The 17,317-nt window shown below is 48.1% G+C and overlaps 1 protein-coding gene across 3 annotated transcripts in view; it reads right to left on the bottom strand.

Moving 5' to 3' along the window:
• DAAM2 (dishevelled associated activator of morphogenesis 2) overlaps positions 1-10,231 on the bottom strand; it is a 136,369-nt gene extending 126,138 nt beyond the window's left edge. Inside the window, exon 1 of one of the 3 annotated variants that reach the window (XM_086370638.1) lies at positions 10,088-10,231. The gene's annotated coding sequence lies outside the window, so the exon portion shown is untranslated. Of the gene's footprint in view, positions 1-9,368; positions 9,583-10,087 lie in introns of those variants that run through there. The other 2 variants (XM_086370634.1, XM_086370635.1) reach the window with 2 other exon arrangements.
• Between the last annotated feature and the right edge of the window lie 7,086 nt (positions 10,232-17,317).

The raw sequence follows: 17,317 nt of genomic DNA, 5'->3' as shown, positions 1-17,317 counted from the left end.
TTTATGTAAAATAAGTAAAACTTCTGGGGGCAGGCAGGGGTTTATTGAAGGGTTCTTAGAATTCACCAATCATGGGAGGGAGGTTCAGGTGGGAGGGGAAGTACAGCTGTCACGCAGCATCAGTGAAGCATCAGCCAACCCCATGAGGAGCTCTGAAGCCAGGATGCCCTTTAGAATTTCCCCCACATTGGGGCAGAGGGAACCCACTGGTCACTGGATACAGGGGACCCAGTAGGAGAGACTGCAGCGGAGGCAATTCTCAAGAGGGCTGACGACTGCCAGCACTGTCTGCTGCTGGGAAGCGGTCCTGCTGGGGGCTGGTGATCTGAACGCAGGGCCCACACAGCTGACCATTATCCTAATTGTAGGATGTGCCATCCTACACTGCCTGACTTGCTCTGTCATCCTTGTTCTCCGATCCAATGTATCCGTCTTTGACGTTTCCTGTGGCTCTTCCTACATATTCAGTGATTGAAGAGACCCAAGGAGGGAAGACTAAATCTGATGAGAAGGAGGGGCAGCCACAGGGACTGATGCTCAAGAGCTTTCCTAGGGGACAAAGACCACACACAGCACGGAAGCGTACCCAGATGGTCACAGGCTAGGGCACAACAACCACTCATCTTTCCTGGGTGATGGATGCTTGGTATGTCAGACTCAGGTACCCAAGCTGGTGGTCACCCAGGATGAAATCACATGTAATAGCTGACTGACTGGAAAAAAAAAATAATGGACTTTGCTGCAAGAATGGTATGATCTCAGATATATAGAGCTGTGTGCGTCTGTATACTCAGTCGCTCAGTCATGTCTGCCTCTTTTGCAACCCCTCCAGGCTCCTCTGTTCATGGGATTTCCCAGGCAAGAATACTGCAGCAGAGATTGAATCTGTATGCCCTGCATTTCAGGGGGATTCTTTTCCACTGAGCCACCTGGGAAGCCCCTGTGTGTGTCTAGGCATATAAAGAAATCAGAAAAAATAAACGGTTCCATTCACCATAGGGATGACCCTGATAAATGGTCAAAAGAGAAGAAACATATGCAGCAGAGTAATACACAGAGATTCCATTTCAGTGAAAAACAGTTAAACAACAAGAAAGTGAAAGTGAAGTTGCTCGGTCGTGTCCGACTCCTTGCGACCCCATGGACTGTAGCCTACCAGGCTCCTCAGTCCATGGGATTTTCCAGGCAAGAGTACTGGAGTGGGGTGCCATTTCCATCTCCAGGGGATCTTCACAACCCAGAGATTGAACCTGGGTCTCCCGTATTGTAGGCAGATGCTTTACCGTCTGGGCCAAGACCCCACCATAATAGTATACACACCTCTAGTAGTTGTATGGACCAAGGAAAAGATAAGGAAGGATTAATTCTAGGCTGTAAACATCAATTCCCAGGGTGTGGAGGAGGAGTGGAGATGCGATTCGCTTTCCACTTGTCTTTTTGTATCTCTGTATGATATTGATCCACATGTTTAAGCAAGGGAGAATTACCATCATAATTTTGAAAAATCAAATAAGAAATAAATTTTTAAAAAATTATCAACATGGTGCTACATGCATAGTGAGACCTACTATTAACAATACGATTTCATTCCCTGTCTTCCTTGCCCTCTTAGAAATCAGCTCCTAATTGCCCATTTGGGGTTGTTCAAAGAGGAAAATTTAAGGCTGACATTCTTCCATGCCTTCTCCATCATTAGAAAATAACAATTTTAATGTTATTCCCTATATGACATATATTTGCCATGAGTATACATCTGTCAGTAAAATCTATAAAAATTATGCAACACATTCTGCGTTCAGATGGCAATACTGTGAATTATCTGCTGTTAGCTATTATGTGTGACCATGCCTCTCTTTGTTACGGTGATAATGAAAGCTGACCATCCCAAGCCGATTCCCAATTATCTTGGCACGTACACATGAAAAGCCCAGAGAAGCCAAAACCCAACTTCTCGCCGCGTCTGCTGACAAGAAGTCAGAGGGTTGGTTTCAAGTTTCTTCCCTCTGTCCCTGTCCCTGGCTACCCCTTAGGAGAGGTGCTCCAGAGGGCAGGAGCCACCACAGCACGGAGGATAAGGACACAGAGCTTCCACGTCATCTATAAACTGGACGGCCCTTCTCCATCTGGTTGGCTCTGGGGATTTGCTCTTGCCATCTCATCAGCACCCGGGCACGGACCATAGACATTCCTCAGGAGTTAACTCAGCTGTCAGAGTTGAACCAAGGGTTTAATTGACACTGGCTACCAGGTGTGGCTTCTACAATGTCATTCGACTTTTATGAGCTCCAAATACGTAGAAGGCAAGACAGAGAGACTCAGTCCTTCCTGGACTCCGATGCGACATGTTAGATATTATGTCAGAGCTGCCTGCTAAGTTTGCAGAGTGAAAGGGAGTGACTTGGCGGAGAGGGAAGCCTGGAAAAGGGAGTTTGGGAGAGAAGGGGCCACCAGCACAAGCCTGGTAGGACAAGTAGCCCCAGGAAGATGGGCCATCCAGGCAGAACAAACTACAAGCAAGGGAATAGAGGTGGGACATGCTTGCGACTGAGCTCCGTAAAGCCCAAGTTAACCCTTTTAGGGCAGGGAAGGGGCTTCTCAGGTGGTAAAGAATCTGCCTGCTAATGCAGAAGACGAAGGTTCAACCCCTGGGTTGGGAAGATCCCCTGGAGTAGGAAATGGCAACCTGCTCCAATATTCCTGCCTAGAAAATTCCATGGACAGAGAAGTCTGGCAAGTCTACGATCCAAATGGTCACAAAGAGTAAGACAGGAGGGATCCACTGAATACAGCACAGCCCTAACCCTTGAGGGATGACGGAACTGACGGCTGATGTAGCGACATAGCCGTCAGCCAAATAGCACCTCGCTCGCACACCAGGAGCCTGTCTTGTGTTATCTTAAAAAGATCCCCTTTACCTCAAAAACCTCACATCAGTCCTTCTTCCTCACACCAGCTTACCAACTGATTGTTTTTTCCCACCACACCCCTTATTCTGTTAGTGATACCGGATTTAGATTTTGACTTTAGTTTTCCCTCCAACTGGCTAGTTGCCAGGAATTAAACCACCACCACCATAGGGATAGTTAACATTGATTGAGTGCTTACTCTAGGCCAGGGGCTGGCAATCTTGGCAACCATCCTTCGAGAATGGTAGCATTTATTATCATCCCCATTTTTCAGATGAGGAAACTGAGGCTCAGGTGAAATAATACGCAAGGTCTTACAACAGGTTAAGTGGTGGAGCCAGGATTCAAACATAGATCTGATTCTAGAAGCCATATTCTTGACCACCAAGCTGCAACAACCTTCCCTAAACTGTACTTGGTCTGTTCACGCTGAGAACCAGGGCAGGAACCACCAAACTTTGTCTGTTAGAGGGCGAGACAGTAAATATTTTCAGCTCTGTGACCCATATAGCCTCGATGACAACACTCCAACTCCACCCTTTTCTCATGAAAGGAGCCACGGCTAACACGTACTCAAACAGCATGGCTATGTTCCAGTAACACACAAGGCTTGTTTTACTTACACAACAAGGTGACAGGTTGGACTTGGCTGCTGAAATTGTCAGCTCCTACTCAGATATGCAGGTGACACCACCCTTATGGCAGAAAGTGAAGAGGAACTAAAAAGCCTCTTGATGAAAGTGAAAGTGGAGAGTGAAAAAGTTGGCTTAAAACTCAACATTCAGAAGATGAAGATCACGGCATCTGGTCCCAGCACTTCTTGGGAAATAGATGGGGAAACAGTGGAAACAGCGTCAGACTTTATATTTCTGGGCTCCAAAATCACTGCAGATGGTGACTGCAGCCATGAAATTAAAAGACGCTTACTCCTTGGAAGGAAAGTAATGACCAACCTAGATAGCATATTCAAAAGCAGAGACATTGCTTTGCCAACAAAGGTCCGTCTAGTCAAGGCTATGGTTTTCCTGTGGTCATGTATGGATATGAGAGTTGGACTGTGAAGAAAGCTGAGCACCGAAGAATTGATGCTTTTGAACTCTTGAGAGTCCCTTGGACTGCAAGGAGATCCAACCAGTCCATTCTGAAGGAGATCAGCCCTGGAATTTCCTTGGAAGGGATGATGCTGAAGCTGAAACTCCAGTACTTTGGCCACCTCATGCGAAGAGTTGACTCATTGGAAAAGACTCTGATGCTGGGAGGGATTGGGGGCAGGAGGAGAAGGGGACGACAGAGGATGAGATGGCTGGATGGCATCACTGACTCGATGGATGTGAGTCTGAGTGAACTCCGGGAGTTGGTGATGGATAGGGAGGTCTGGCGTGCTGCAATTCATGGGGTCACAAAGAGTCGGACACGACTGAGCAACTGAACTGAATCTATAGCAGTTTGTTCATTCCTTCAGCCAACAAGGATCGAATGTCTACCTTGTATCTGGCATGTTCTAGGTTCCAGGTAGAGGGAGAACCACACCAGTTGCCACTGCCAGGGAGCTTAAATCCTAGTAAAGATCTGTTTGTTTGTTTCACCTGTGCCTGATAAGACTGATTCCTCACCTTGGTCCACTTCTCGCTTCCCTTAGACCTATAGCTCTCAACTCATACTTCACATCGCCTGGGGACTTTGCAGAATAACCAGTACCCGGGCCCCACACCCCAGAGATTCTCATTCAATCAGCCCGGGGTGGGCCCAGGTACTGATAATTTTACAAGCTTCCCAGGTGATGGGTTGAGATCTACTGCTTGGGTAGCTGTTGGCCTCCTGTTTTTTCCACTTATTTACGATCTGAAATAGGGGAAGTCTTTTAAGCCCCCCGCTTTGAGTTGTAAAATGTGGATCATACCCGTCTCATAGGATTGTCATGAGGATAAAATGAGGCTACATGCTTTTTAAACGTGAGGTATGACTGTCATTGTGCCATTATCATTCAGCTTTAATGCTGGGTCCTACATCAGCGATTTCCCTCTCCAGTTTTGACCTCAATTCTTTGAACCAAGACAGAGTTTGGGACCTCTCAACCAAGCTCTAGTGGTAGCTCACTAATAGCCCAGGCTCCTGGGTGAGCGAGTGGGTGGCCTTTTCCTTTATGCTAGTAGAGCCTCGCATGGCGCTGCCAGTTGTCTGGCATGGGGAGCGCGGACCTGTGCCCTGCTTTTGTAGTGAAGGTCTCCATCTCCAGGCAGAAACAGCTGATCTTTGAGCACTGTTGTGAAGCCTTGGATAAGTGGCTTATTTACTTTGACACATGGACAAATGTCCAAATTCAGGTACTTTCAAGAGCTTAAGAACTAGAAAGTGAAGGGCATTACCATTTTGCTGAACACTGATCGGTGTGCTAGGTCCTTCCCATATACTATTTCATTTCACCTTCAGAACAACCCTTTAGAACACTTATTGTTCTCATTTGACAGGTGAAAAAGACTCAGAGAGGCTGAACAGCTTGTGACCTGATGGTTCCAGGACTGGACTCACACCTGGGTCTTGTTGATTCTGAAGCTCTTTGCACAGACCCATGGGGCATCCTACAAATAATTCAGCTCCTCTGTAGCCAGGATTCAAAGAGCTACCCAACTGCCTCAGGCTTATTTTTCTCAGTTTTCTTTTTTCTTTCCTTTTCTTTTTCTGGAGCAGGTGGGGGATTGGGGGGGACCCAGAAAGAACCCCACAACACCTGCTAATGCCCATAGTCTGACAGCCTCACTCAGCACTAGCAGGATGACCCACAGGTCCGGAGAAAAAGGCATTTCCTCCCTGCACAGCATTTGGATGGTGCAGTTTTATAACCTCATAATGAAACAAAAAAACAAACAAACCAAAAAAATGTGAGGAAAGAGTTTGGAGAAATAGATACTGCCAGGAGTGAGGAATTCACCGACCCCCAATCTGGGCCATCTCAAGAGAAGTTGGCCACTGGCTGAGTCTCTTAAAAGCTGAAAAGTCATCCCAGGCCACGGTTAAAGAGAGAGCTTGAACAAAACAGAAACAAATGTGATCTTCAAAGTCTTAAATGTCAACTTGAAGGATAACTGAGAAGCACTGAGATGGGCCAAGAGAACCTGCAGCTGCGTTCCCCACATCAGATGGTCCTTTAGTCCTCTGGATCAGCCACCCCACAGGGCTAGACGGCGTGTCCTTTGGGAAGGGGGAAGCCTCCCCAGCCCATACCTGCCAAGCTGTTTACAAATGGCTAAAGCTTCCATTTTTACCACCCATCAGATTCTCCCCTCTCACCCTGAGGAGCAGTAACCGTCTATGACCTGGGCCTTGTCCTTCAGGATGCCTCTGCTCCTTGATCTTCCCGCCCCGCGCCCACCTTCCCACCCCATCCGTACAACCGGCTCTGCTGCCCTCCTCCCTGCCAAGAATTCAAACACGAGAGTGGTTTCCAGGCCAGATATCCAGGATGCCTGGTGTCCCCTCCCAGCCCTCAGGATAACGGAGCAGCCACGTTCCTGAATAATCCCCACTGGCTACTGTTTCTAGAGGGAGGAAGTAAGGGTGACCTGAGCCCTTGAATCTCCAACCAGGTGTCTTCAAGAACGGAAAACAACACAGCCAGATTTGGAGAGAGGTCCTTTCCAAACCACGTGGGTGGCTAATGGCTAAAAAAAACTAGAAAATAAAATTATGAGATTCCCTTTATGAAAGGTCTACAACATCCCTCGCTCTGTTTTAGCCCCTTTGCATAAATACCATGTTTGTAACAACCTTGAGCGGTAAGTATCATTCTCATTTCACAGGTGAGGGAACTTAAGCTCAGAAAGACTAAGTAATGTATCCCAGGTTACTGCTTCCCTGGTGACTCAGTGGTAAAGAATCCACCTGCAAAGAAGGAAATGCAGGTTCGATCCCTGGGTCAGGAAGATCCCCTGGAGAAGGAAATGGCTATCCACTCCAGTGTTGTTGCCTGAAGAATCCCATGGACAGAGGAACTTGGCGGGCTACAGTTCATGGGACTGCAAAGAGAGACATGACTGAGCACGCATGCCCAGGTTACTAATTCTTTCCCAGGCAGACAGCTCTGATGTCGGTCCTCTTTCCATTGTGTCAGGCTGCATCTGAAATCCAGAGCTGACGGACACCAGATCCCTGAACGCGGAGACTCTAGTTGTGGAGACTTAGGTCAACTGCTGTCAAAGCAAAGGACGCCTTCCAAGTGGTTCGTTCTGCCAGGTGCCTTTGACCTTTCAACCTTCTGGAGAGCCTGAGAATGCACCCTAAGTATTCTGATCTCAGAGATGACCAATGAGCTGGTCAGAAGCTTGAGCTGATAGAAGGGCCAATGAGAAGGCTTCCACATCAGCCCAGGCATCAGTGGTCTGAGAATCCAGTGAACTGTCCCCCTGAGCAAACTCTAAAGGGTCAGGATCTCACAGACCCTCCAGAGAGGATGATGAAAGAACGGAAAGGCCAGATCTCAGCCTCAGTTGTCCCTGAGGGGTCCTGTGCTGGGACAAGAGGCCACCCTAGACTCCAAAATTTCTTTTTTTTTTCAGCAAGCTCCGGGAGATAGTGAAGGACAGGGAAGCCTGGCATGCTGCAGTCCATGGAGTCACAAAGAGTCAGACATGACTGAGCGACTGAACAAGACTCTGGGATAGGTCCCCTCCACCCCTGGATAGTCAGTCTTTTATTTGTACATGGTAGGAATGAGTGGGGACGTGTTAGTCGTTACTTCCATCAGCTCCACTGTGAGGCCAGCTTCTGCCTCCCTGATTATCTTTGCATCCTTCTGGCCACCTACACTTCATTCACCCTTCCCTCTTCTTTATCCCTGGATCCCAGGCTCTTCAATCATGGCAACAGTTTAACCTGTTTTGTGGCAAAAAAACAAAAAAACAAAACAAAACTTTGGTGACGGGGGCTGGGGAAGAAGACTGGGGAGGAGACTTTTTTTTTCCACAGAAGGCAGTGGCCTTTCAACCTCCCCCACAATCACCAAAACTAAAACCCTCCACCTTCACTGGCCTTTCTATTGGTTCCCCCCTCACATCCTCCCCCTTCCTGAACTCCTCACTCTCTTCTCAGTTCTGAGGTCCAGGAGAAGTTTCTCTCCTCTTTTCGTCCTGATGGGGGCACGAGTATTCCCTCAGCATCTGAGGATCTGGAGGAAAAACCCTGGAAACGCAGCTAGGAGTTAGGAGCTGGACTGTGCAGCTACCAGGGAACCAGACAATAATAGCACAGTTGTGTTTTTTTTTAAATGGAGAGATGAAGGTCGATGCAGCTCCCAGAGCAACCGAGAAATGGCCCATTTATGCTTCCAGGCCTGGGGCCACGACCATCCCCACGCAGTCGCCAATGCATAAACAGGCTCCTACACATGCATTTCGCGGCGGGTACCCCACTACCCCTTTACAAGCACTTTTGTTTAGACGGCCCTTAGCGTGATTTCCTCCTCCTTCACTGCACTCAAGTTAAAGACATACTCCTGAAGTTAAAAGAGTTTAGAGCTGACTTGCTGTCTGTTCAGTCTCTTACAGCTCTTCTCGAGAAGTCAATTTGTATAATTTCTAAAACCCTTCCAAATCTTCAACTTCCTGTGGGTCCGTTTTTTATATCCACATTTCCTCCCTGTCCCCTTTTTTTTTTTTTTTTAATTCTCTCCTTTTTTCTAGGACACAGGGAGAGGTCCAGTAATCTTCCTCCCACCCAAATATTGCAGGTTGGTTCTATTGCAAAATATAAAACCAGAGATCCGGGTAGGATGACGCTGAAAGGGCTCTCTTTGTGGTCACTGGTTTGCTGAACAGCTATGGACATCCAATGTGTGCATTGGGCAACCCCGGTCTGGTGGATCCATACTGCCCTGCTTCCTCCCACACTCAAAGAGCACAATTCCCCCTCTACGACCTAGGGAAAATCCATTCCCTTCTTCAGCCAACTTTTCAGAGAAACTCAAGAAACTGACACCGAACATGGAAGGAGGAGGGGGACACAAAACCTGAAACTATTTAAAGATAGAAAGTTGCTCTCTTTCCCTTGTAGGTTTCAAGGAAAGTCTCCAAGGACTCTTTCCTGGAGAGGTCCCCCCCCCCGCCCCCCCACGCCTTCCCATCTTCCTAGGAACTTTGCAAAACCACCACAGGACTTTGGAAAAGTGGCCAAGGCAGAGAGAGAAGAGTTAAATCAAGCCCAGACCTCAACAATCTGTGTTCAATTTTGATAAAAATCTCTCTCCCTCTCCCCCACCACCCCCCTTCCTCCACCCCACAACTCAGACATGTCTCTTTATGTTACGAGCTTGCATCTTGTTTGGGGGCACCGAGGGGCTCCCAGAAAACCCCCATCGGCCCCCACAGTGGGCACATGTGGCAAACACATCCACTCCACTCTCCGGCACGGCTGGACACAGAGTCTCAGTCCTGCCCACCACCTCCTTCTTCTCCTCCCCCTTGCAGTTACCTGCCTCCAGCCCAGCTCCTTCGTTCGGGTTAAGTCAAAGCCCCATTGCCCCGCGCTGTCAGGGCCCCAGCAGGCAGACGGACGGGCGGCAGCCGCAGGTGCTGGGATCCCAACTCAGGACGCCTTTCCTGGGACGCTCCTTCCCTCTCCCAGGTCCCGCTGCTTCTGAGAGCAAGAAGCTCCCCTCTCCCCCCGCCTAGCCTGCTGGCCAGGGGCCAGGCTTGCAAGTGGGAGCTGGGGGCGTGTGAAGAGTTAAATCACCCAAAGGCAGACACAAGCGAACCGGGAAAAGCCACCACCAAAAAGTTGTCCGTTTGGGGGTCACCGGCTCTGTCTGTCCACTTATGACAAGAAGGAATCGGATTTCAAAGCCATAAATATTTTTTTTTTAAGTTTTCCGAAGACATTTCCTGTGTCCAGATGTGCCCATCCAGACAGACCCGACACGCACATCACACCCACCGGCACCGACGCGCTCGCAGCCCACCGCCCCCAGCCCCCCCGGAACCCCGCTCAGGGATTCTCGGCGGCTCCTGCAAAGCACTTCGGAGACACAAAAAAACAGGCAGCCGGCGGAGCCGTTGCCTCGCCAAACCCCGTTTCAGCCTCGGAAAGAAAAGTAGAGGAGGAGAGAAGTGGGGAAGTGGCCCGGAAAGCCTCCGCGGTCCCCTGGCCTCCCGGATGCGAAGCGGGGAGGAGAGCTGGGCGGCCGTACTCACCCCGGGCCGCCCATGGCGCGTCCTCGGCTCCCGCAGCCCCGCGCCCGGCTGCGCGCTCGCCCGCCCGCCCGCCGCGCCCGCTCCGCGCTTAGCCGAGCCGAGCTCGCAGTCTCCCGACCGAGACCTCGCCGCTCCCCCTGGGCCGGCCTCGCGCCCGCCCGCCCGCCCCGCTCTGACGTCAGGCGTCTTGGAGCGGGATATTTATGGCCAGGATACTCTGCATTTTCCCTAGGTAGAGTTCTGATTGCAGTTCCTTGGGATTTGTAATTTTCACACTTTCAGACAGAAAGCAGCGGAGGGAGGGAGGAGAATGCAGCCGGCAGGGCGAGGCAGACAATGAGGGTAGCTGTTTTCCAACTCTGGCAAAGAGCCTTCTCAGGGCTTCCTCTGTTTTGGAAACAGAGAAGGGGTCAAGGAGGCAGGAGTGGTGACCTGAGGCGGTGGGTTTCTCCTCGTTTCTCTCCTGGTCCGAGCGGGTTGGGAGATCAGGTGCTCGGGACGGGGGAGCCCTGCCCTTCCACCAAGTCCCTTCACGGGACACTAAATCCCAGGAAGGTGCTAGGGCAAGAAAGGAGATAAATCAGGAAGAACAGAACAGCTAATTAGAAGCCCTGGTCCACACCCTAACAACTTTTCCATTTCTTCTTTGGGAGTGGGTGCGTAAAAAAAAAAAAAAAAGTTTATTTTTATTAAATTATGTTCCACACTCCCTGCCCTTGTATAGCTTTTCCAACTCATTACCAGTCAATTCATCTTACTTCATTGCTTACATATAGAGTTTGAGCCATTTATAATAGTCCTTATTCATACTTTATAAAATGGCTTTTAATTTTTTTTTTTCTTAAATGTGATTGTGATCCATCTCCTTGTCTGGACGGAAGTTGCCTTAGTCAAGAAACAGTCTCCTCCATGACTGGCACCTTCATCAGGATGGAGTCTGGGTTGTTTCACTCTCCCAGGAGTGAGCAAGCAGATGGAGCCCACACTGGGTGATGAGCCAGGTGGCGTCTTCTGGCTGTTCAGGTCTGGATTCTGGATTCTAATGGTTGTCTATTTCTCTGCCTAGCTGAAGAGGTTTGAGGACATGGCTTGGTTTAATGGCCATCTTTCCAGAGTAGAGAAGAAAAGAGAGCGTAATGCCTTATCCTGCTTGGTGCCCACGGTTTGGAGAATGAACTGAAAAATGAGATGCATGGGATGCAAATCGCTTGTTCAGTGGGATAACATAAGTGTGTAGGTATTCAACTCCCCATTAAGGAGAAGGAGGACAACCACAAGTCATCACTAAAACAACACAGCTCTAGCGAGCATTCTGTTAGCCCAGATGGGGTAAAGGTGGGGGTGTGTCTTAAGCACAGTTACAGTGCAGCAAGGACTCAAGGACTTGGAATGTGTTTACCCCTTTGGCAGCAGCTGGTGAGGGCTGATTGCCAGAAGGAGCCAAGTCTTGGGACTGGGCCTCTTGGTGGGAGACAGCCAAGATGTTTTGGTCCAAGCCACAGAGAACTCAGAGCCCTGCTGTTTGGTCACTGTCTGGCTGCCCTCCTGAGCATCATACCCCACAGCAACATCTCTCCATCCCCTTCCTCCCATCAGGGTTCCAAGGTGAACTTGGCTTTGTGGTGGACACTGCACATTGGCTTCCAAAATCCCCTTCTCCCTTGCCTTCCTCAACTAAAGAAACTGGAGGTCTATAATAGTTACCATTCCAGACACCCTTGTAACTAGAGATAGCTGTGAAACCCATTTCCATCCAGTGAGGTTGGCATGCAGAAGGCAGGGGTCAGTTTCCACAAATATTCTTTAAGAAAAAGTCAGATTCAGATGGCATGCCCCTTCAACCCCTTGACAGCCCCTATTTCTCCTTCCTCCATTTCTTCTCTCTTAGGATGTAAATATGATATCTGGAGATACAGCAACCATCTTGCAACCTTGAGTACAAAAACCACTCACTTAAGAATGGTGGAGCGGGAAGGCAAAAGGAACTGGGGCCCTCGATGACATCCGTAAGTGGCTGAATTTTTCCCTGACTTCTTGTCAGGTGAGAAAAAGAAACTCCTATGTGTTCCTGTTATAATAGTCATCTTATGTTTTTTTTACAGCCAAACATTATCTTACCTGACACATTTCCATCAGTCCACCAAAATACAATATTGGAATGATTCCTGAACGTTAGCTCACAAGTACGATGATTCCTTTTAACCTTATGTGTGCTTAGTCACTCTGCTGTGCCCGACTCTTTGTGACCCCTGTAGCTACAGGAGTGGACTATAGCCCATCAGGTTCCCGTGTCCATGGGATTCTCCAGGCAAGCATACTGGAGTGGGTTGCCATTTCCTCCTTATTTAACCTTATACTGACATCACTCTTTATAGTTTTCAAAGCCTATCTGCATATATTCCCCAGCAAACTTCATAATTTGGAGAAGTATCACAATAACCTCCATTTTTCATATAAGAAAAGAAGCCAGATTTAATAGATATCCTGCCCAAGATCACACAGTCTACAAAGTAAGGGACCCTTGAACCCTAGCCTAGTTCTTCTAACTGCAATTCTGCCTATTTTCTGCAACACCTTAAATAATACAACCACAAAGCCCAGTGAAGATGCCTAATCCATACTAAGTCTATTTCAACCAAGATGCAAGAGACTGAAAGTAAATTCTGGAACTAGAAAGTGCCACAGTCCACTTGGGGAATTGAGTCCAGTCCATTGTCTCCCCAAATCCCCACCACCTTCCAGCTACCCTCTGATATCCTGCCCTGAATCCCCATAGTTGCTCTTGCTAAGGTCACATGACCTTTTAGTTGAATCAAGTCTTGGCATCTTCATGGTCATGGCCTGTGAGATGCTTAGAGCACCCCTTTTGTGAAGCACTCCCCTCTTTCAGGGACATCTTAGCACAACAACTTCCCTTGTGTAGTTTCTCTTCCCAGTCCATCCACCCGACTGTGGATGTTCCCCAGGGATCTGCCAGCCACCTTCCTTCTCTTGCCGGTCACCAACTCATCTCATGCAATTTCATCCTTTCTCGTTAGTTCTACCACAGGCTCCGTGACTGTCTGGGAATGTCAACCATCGTCTCGACACCCAAATCTACATTCCAACCACCATTTTCCTCTCAATCTTAACCCTGCTTTTCCAACTGTTTTTGTCCATATTGCCCAGCATATGGTGAGTAGTAAATAATTGGTATATGTTTTAAATTATTATTGTAAAAAAGATGCAGAGAAGTGACTAAAGCATAAGAGGATTTTGTGACTGACTCATTTCCAGGATCGAGAGCTTTGGTGTGATCATCCTCCCTTGAGGATCACCCCACAAGCCAATCTACTTGTCCCCAGCCATAAGGAAATACAGCAGAATTAATGGAAGTTAGCAGGAGCAGACCCTATAAAGAGGCAGACCTAATGAGAAATAGCCTCATTAACTCCTTTTTACGTGTATATGTATGGCTGAGTCCCTTTGCTCTCCATCTGAAATCATCACAACATTGTTAATCGGCTAGACTCCAATATAAAATTAAAAGTCTGATAAAATTAAAATGTCAAAAAAAGAATTTACTCCTTTTGGAATTAACTCCTTTTAGAATAGCCTCATTAACTTCTTCCAGGCAAAGTGAGAGACAGAAAGGGATTAAAGATGAGGTGAGATAGGGCCAGTCAATCCTAAAGGAAATCAGTCCTGAATATTCATTGGAAGGACTGATGCTGAAGCTGAAACTCTGATACTTTGGCCACCTGATGCAGAGAGCTGACTCATTGGAAAAGACCCTGATGCTGGGAAAGATTGAAGGCAGGAGAAGGGGACGACAGAGGATGAGATGGTTGGATGGCATCACAGACATGAGTTTGAGCAAGCTCCGGGAGTTGGTGATAGACAGGGAAGCCTGGCGTGCTTAGGGTTGCGAAGAGTTGGACACAACTGAGCAACTGACCTGAACTGAACTGAGATAGAGCTGGAGACTTAGAGGTGGTAGGTGGGAAGCATAAGGACGATGGGATCAAGGGAATGAGGCTGTGCACCAGAATATGCCAGGTCTGAGGAGAGGAGGAAAAAAACCTCCATCCCTCCCCAGGTAAGCTTACTCAGGTTCTACTGGGAAGAGGAGCAGGTGAAGCTTGTAAAATACATCCTCTGCATGCTAAGAGTCTGTTTTTGAGGTTGAGTCTTGAAGACTCCATAAAGTGGGAGGGGCCCTTCCAAGATCGTCTGTTTACTACTGCACACAGAACCCTAATGTAGGGAGGATGGAGGGTAATCGCTTATGCTCAAGACTGCCCCAAGGGTGGGGGTGGGGCCCATCTTTCTTCACCTGTCAGTCACCTGTATATCCCAGGAATATGGCTCTGTGTGGCACACTGCTCATCTAGAAAATTCCACCTGCTTCCTAAGGGACCCCCAAACAATTCAGCAAGCTTGTCCCTGCATCCAAAGCCAACTGTACACTTCCAAGGCCCAGCTAACTCGTGAGAGAAGTAGGCATCACAAAAGCCCCTCCTTGCCCACTTTCCAGGGCCAGATCTCCTGGTCCTGTACCACACAGGCCCCAGGAGCACTCAGCAAAGACCTTGTAAAGGATCAGTGAGAACCCCATGAGTAGCATCCAATCAGCACAAAATCGCCTTCCCCAGTTCACACTGACAGGCTAAAGAAGATGGTGATAAGAACTCAGGTATTAGAGACCCTGATTAAATCCCCACCTTGCCTCCCACTGCTCTGTGAGCTGCCTATGACAGGTAACTTTCTGAAGCTTAGTGCTTGTGATGGTTAATTTTACATGTCAACTTGGCTGGGCCACATACCCAAGTATTTGGTCAAATATTATTCTGGATGTTTTCATAAGGGTGTTTTTTGGATGAGATTAACATTTAAATTGGGGAACCTCTATAATGTAGGTGGGCCTCATTCAGTCATCTGAAGGTCATAATAGAACAAAGGGCGACTTCCAGGATTCTCCTAGCGGATGACGTATCAGACCTGAACTGCAACTCTTCCCTGGATCTCCAGCCTGCCAGCCTCCCGCAATTAAATGAGCCAATTCCTAAAAATCTACCTGTCTATCTATCTACACACACACACACACATACACATACACACACACACACACACCCAACCACCCCCCACCATTGGGTCTGTTTATCCAGAGAACCTTGACTAATACAGTTTCTCAACAATAACATGGGATGAAGAACATTCCATCCCTAAAGGACTGTTGACAAGGGTCGAAAGTCCCTACTCCAGTGAGTTCTTCTAAGACTGGGGAGAAAGAGGAACCTCAGAGTTGTGAGGTCCCTGTCATCCCAGCCCTGAGGCCATCAGAATCCACCTTTAGACCGGAGGCTCTGCTCAGGAAAATGCCAAACTCTGTCTCAAGGGCGTTGGTAATGCCGAGAGGGCAGAAGAAAGCTGTGGTACACTGGGCCCAGTCCAGCACAGATATATAACACATCCGGCGTTTTGATCACAGACCATTCTGTTTCTTTCACTTATGTTTAGGGGTATAATCTCCATTGATTAGAACCAGCCTCCTGAACTTCCACTATCCAACAGTAACTTCTTTTTTTTTTTTTCAAACTTTTTATTTTGTACTGGGGTATAGCCGATTAACAAATAATTGTTTTGATAGTTTCAGGTGAACCGCAAAGGGGCTCAGCCGTGCATATACATGTACCCATTCTCCCCTAAACTCCTCTCCCATCCAGGCTGCCATGTAACACTGAGCAGAGTTTCACGTGCTATACAGTGGTCCTTGCTGGTTATCCATTTTAAATTTAGCATTCAGCCAACAGTAACTTCTAAGACTACAACTAAAGAAGGAAGGTCAGTTTCCACAATTTCTTCCTGGAAAGGACATGAAATTAGGACATGAACTGCCTGAAAGATGTTTTAGGTTCTCATCATGGTGTGGGGTTGTAGAATGGCCTCAGAATATGGCATCAGTAAAAGCCTGGTTTCTAACCCCAGTTCAAGATCTTACAGCTAATTAAGAGCATCATTTAGTTTCTCTGGAAAAATATGGAATAATAGGAGGATCAAGCCTATGGTGCCGGAGTGAGGATTGAATTGCAGAATGTTTGTAATTACAGATGGCCATTATTCTTACAAGCCTCTTCCTCTCTTTGCCCTTTTCCATCTCCATCCTCCCCCCGCCCCCACCACCACCACACACAGCTCTTCTGTTAGTTAATACCAAGAATGCACTTAACATTAATGTACAATTCACCAGGTTCCTGGCATCTAGCTCTCTGCAAATATCTTTGCCTGGAGTTAAGAAACCTCCCCTGGCTCGGACATGACCACACCAAATAGGCAGCGATTGGAAAATTGGGCCCATAAAAGCCGTCTCCTTCCGAAGACGCAGGACAGCATTTTTGAGAAGCCTGCTCAGGTTGTTTGCAGCGGCTTTGAGGGTCGGCTCTGCTGCCTTGCCTACGTCAGAACCCTAAGTGTTTAACCACAAGACACACAATCCAGGGACATCGTGGCGGCAGCCATCCACCCCCACAGCAAGGCAGGCCATGCGTGCGTCTAATGCGGTATGTGCCCCTATTCCCATCCCCAGCAGAGGCCAGACAGGCTCCACACCTGGCCAGATGTGGGACGGGATATGGCCCAGTATGCAAAGTACTTCAGCGGCTGAGAAAGGGGGTGGAATTCCTTCCTGCTCCCCCTAGACAATGTGTGATCTGAGTCTAGGGTCCCCAGCCTGGGGAAAGGCCATGCCCACTGGTAGCCACAGCAGCTTATGTTATTTCTGGAGACAGAGCCCTTGCAGTCGGGGGCTGCATACAAACTCCCATGATGGTCTCGCCTTCGGTAGCTTAAGACTCTTTGAAGAATCATGCTCAGGGCTGAGTGCTGCAATCAAGTTCAAGGTGAAATTGTCTTTTGAAATGTTTGAGAGAAAGAAATCGTCCCACCTGATCTATACTGGGACTGGAGATGGGGAAAACACACACACACTCATTTTTCTCCGTTGAAGAATAAATGGAGGTTGCTTGGAATCGTCAGGTCTGTATGACTTTGGGCTGGCACATGTGTGTGTATCAACTGAGCAGGGACCTGGGGGAGGCCCAGGGACATCAGAAGAAGCATAACGCGTTTCATCATTCAGTGGTTTTGTCTTTTAAAGGAAAGACCTTAAACATGGTAAAGTGATGATGTTAGGAATCTGTTCTTAATTACCACTCAGTAACTTGGCAATCTGTTTTATCCCATTCATTTCTT

Source organism: Bos grunniens, chromosome 23 (assembly GCF_055505025.1).
Source record: "Bos grunniens cultivar Pamir isolate PY7600 chromosome 23, Bosgru_T2T1.0, whole genome shotgun sequence".
Classification (NCBI taxonomy): domain Eukaryota; kingdom Metazoa; phylum Chordata; class Mammalia; order Artiodactyla; family Bovidae; genus Bos; species Bos grunniens.
This window is presented reverse-complemented; position numbering and strand designations above follow the sequence as displayed.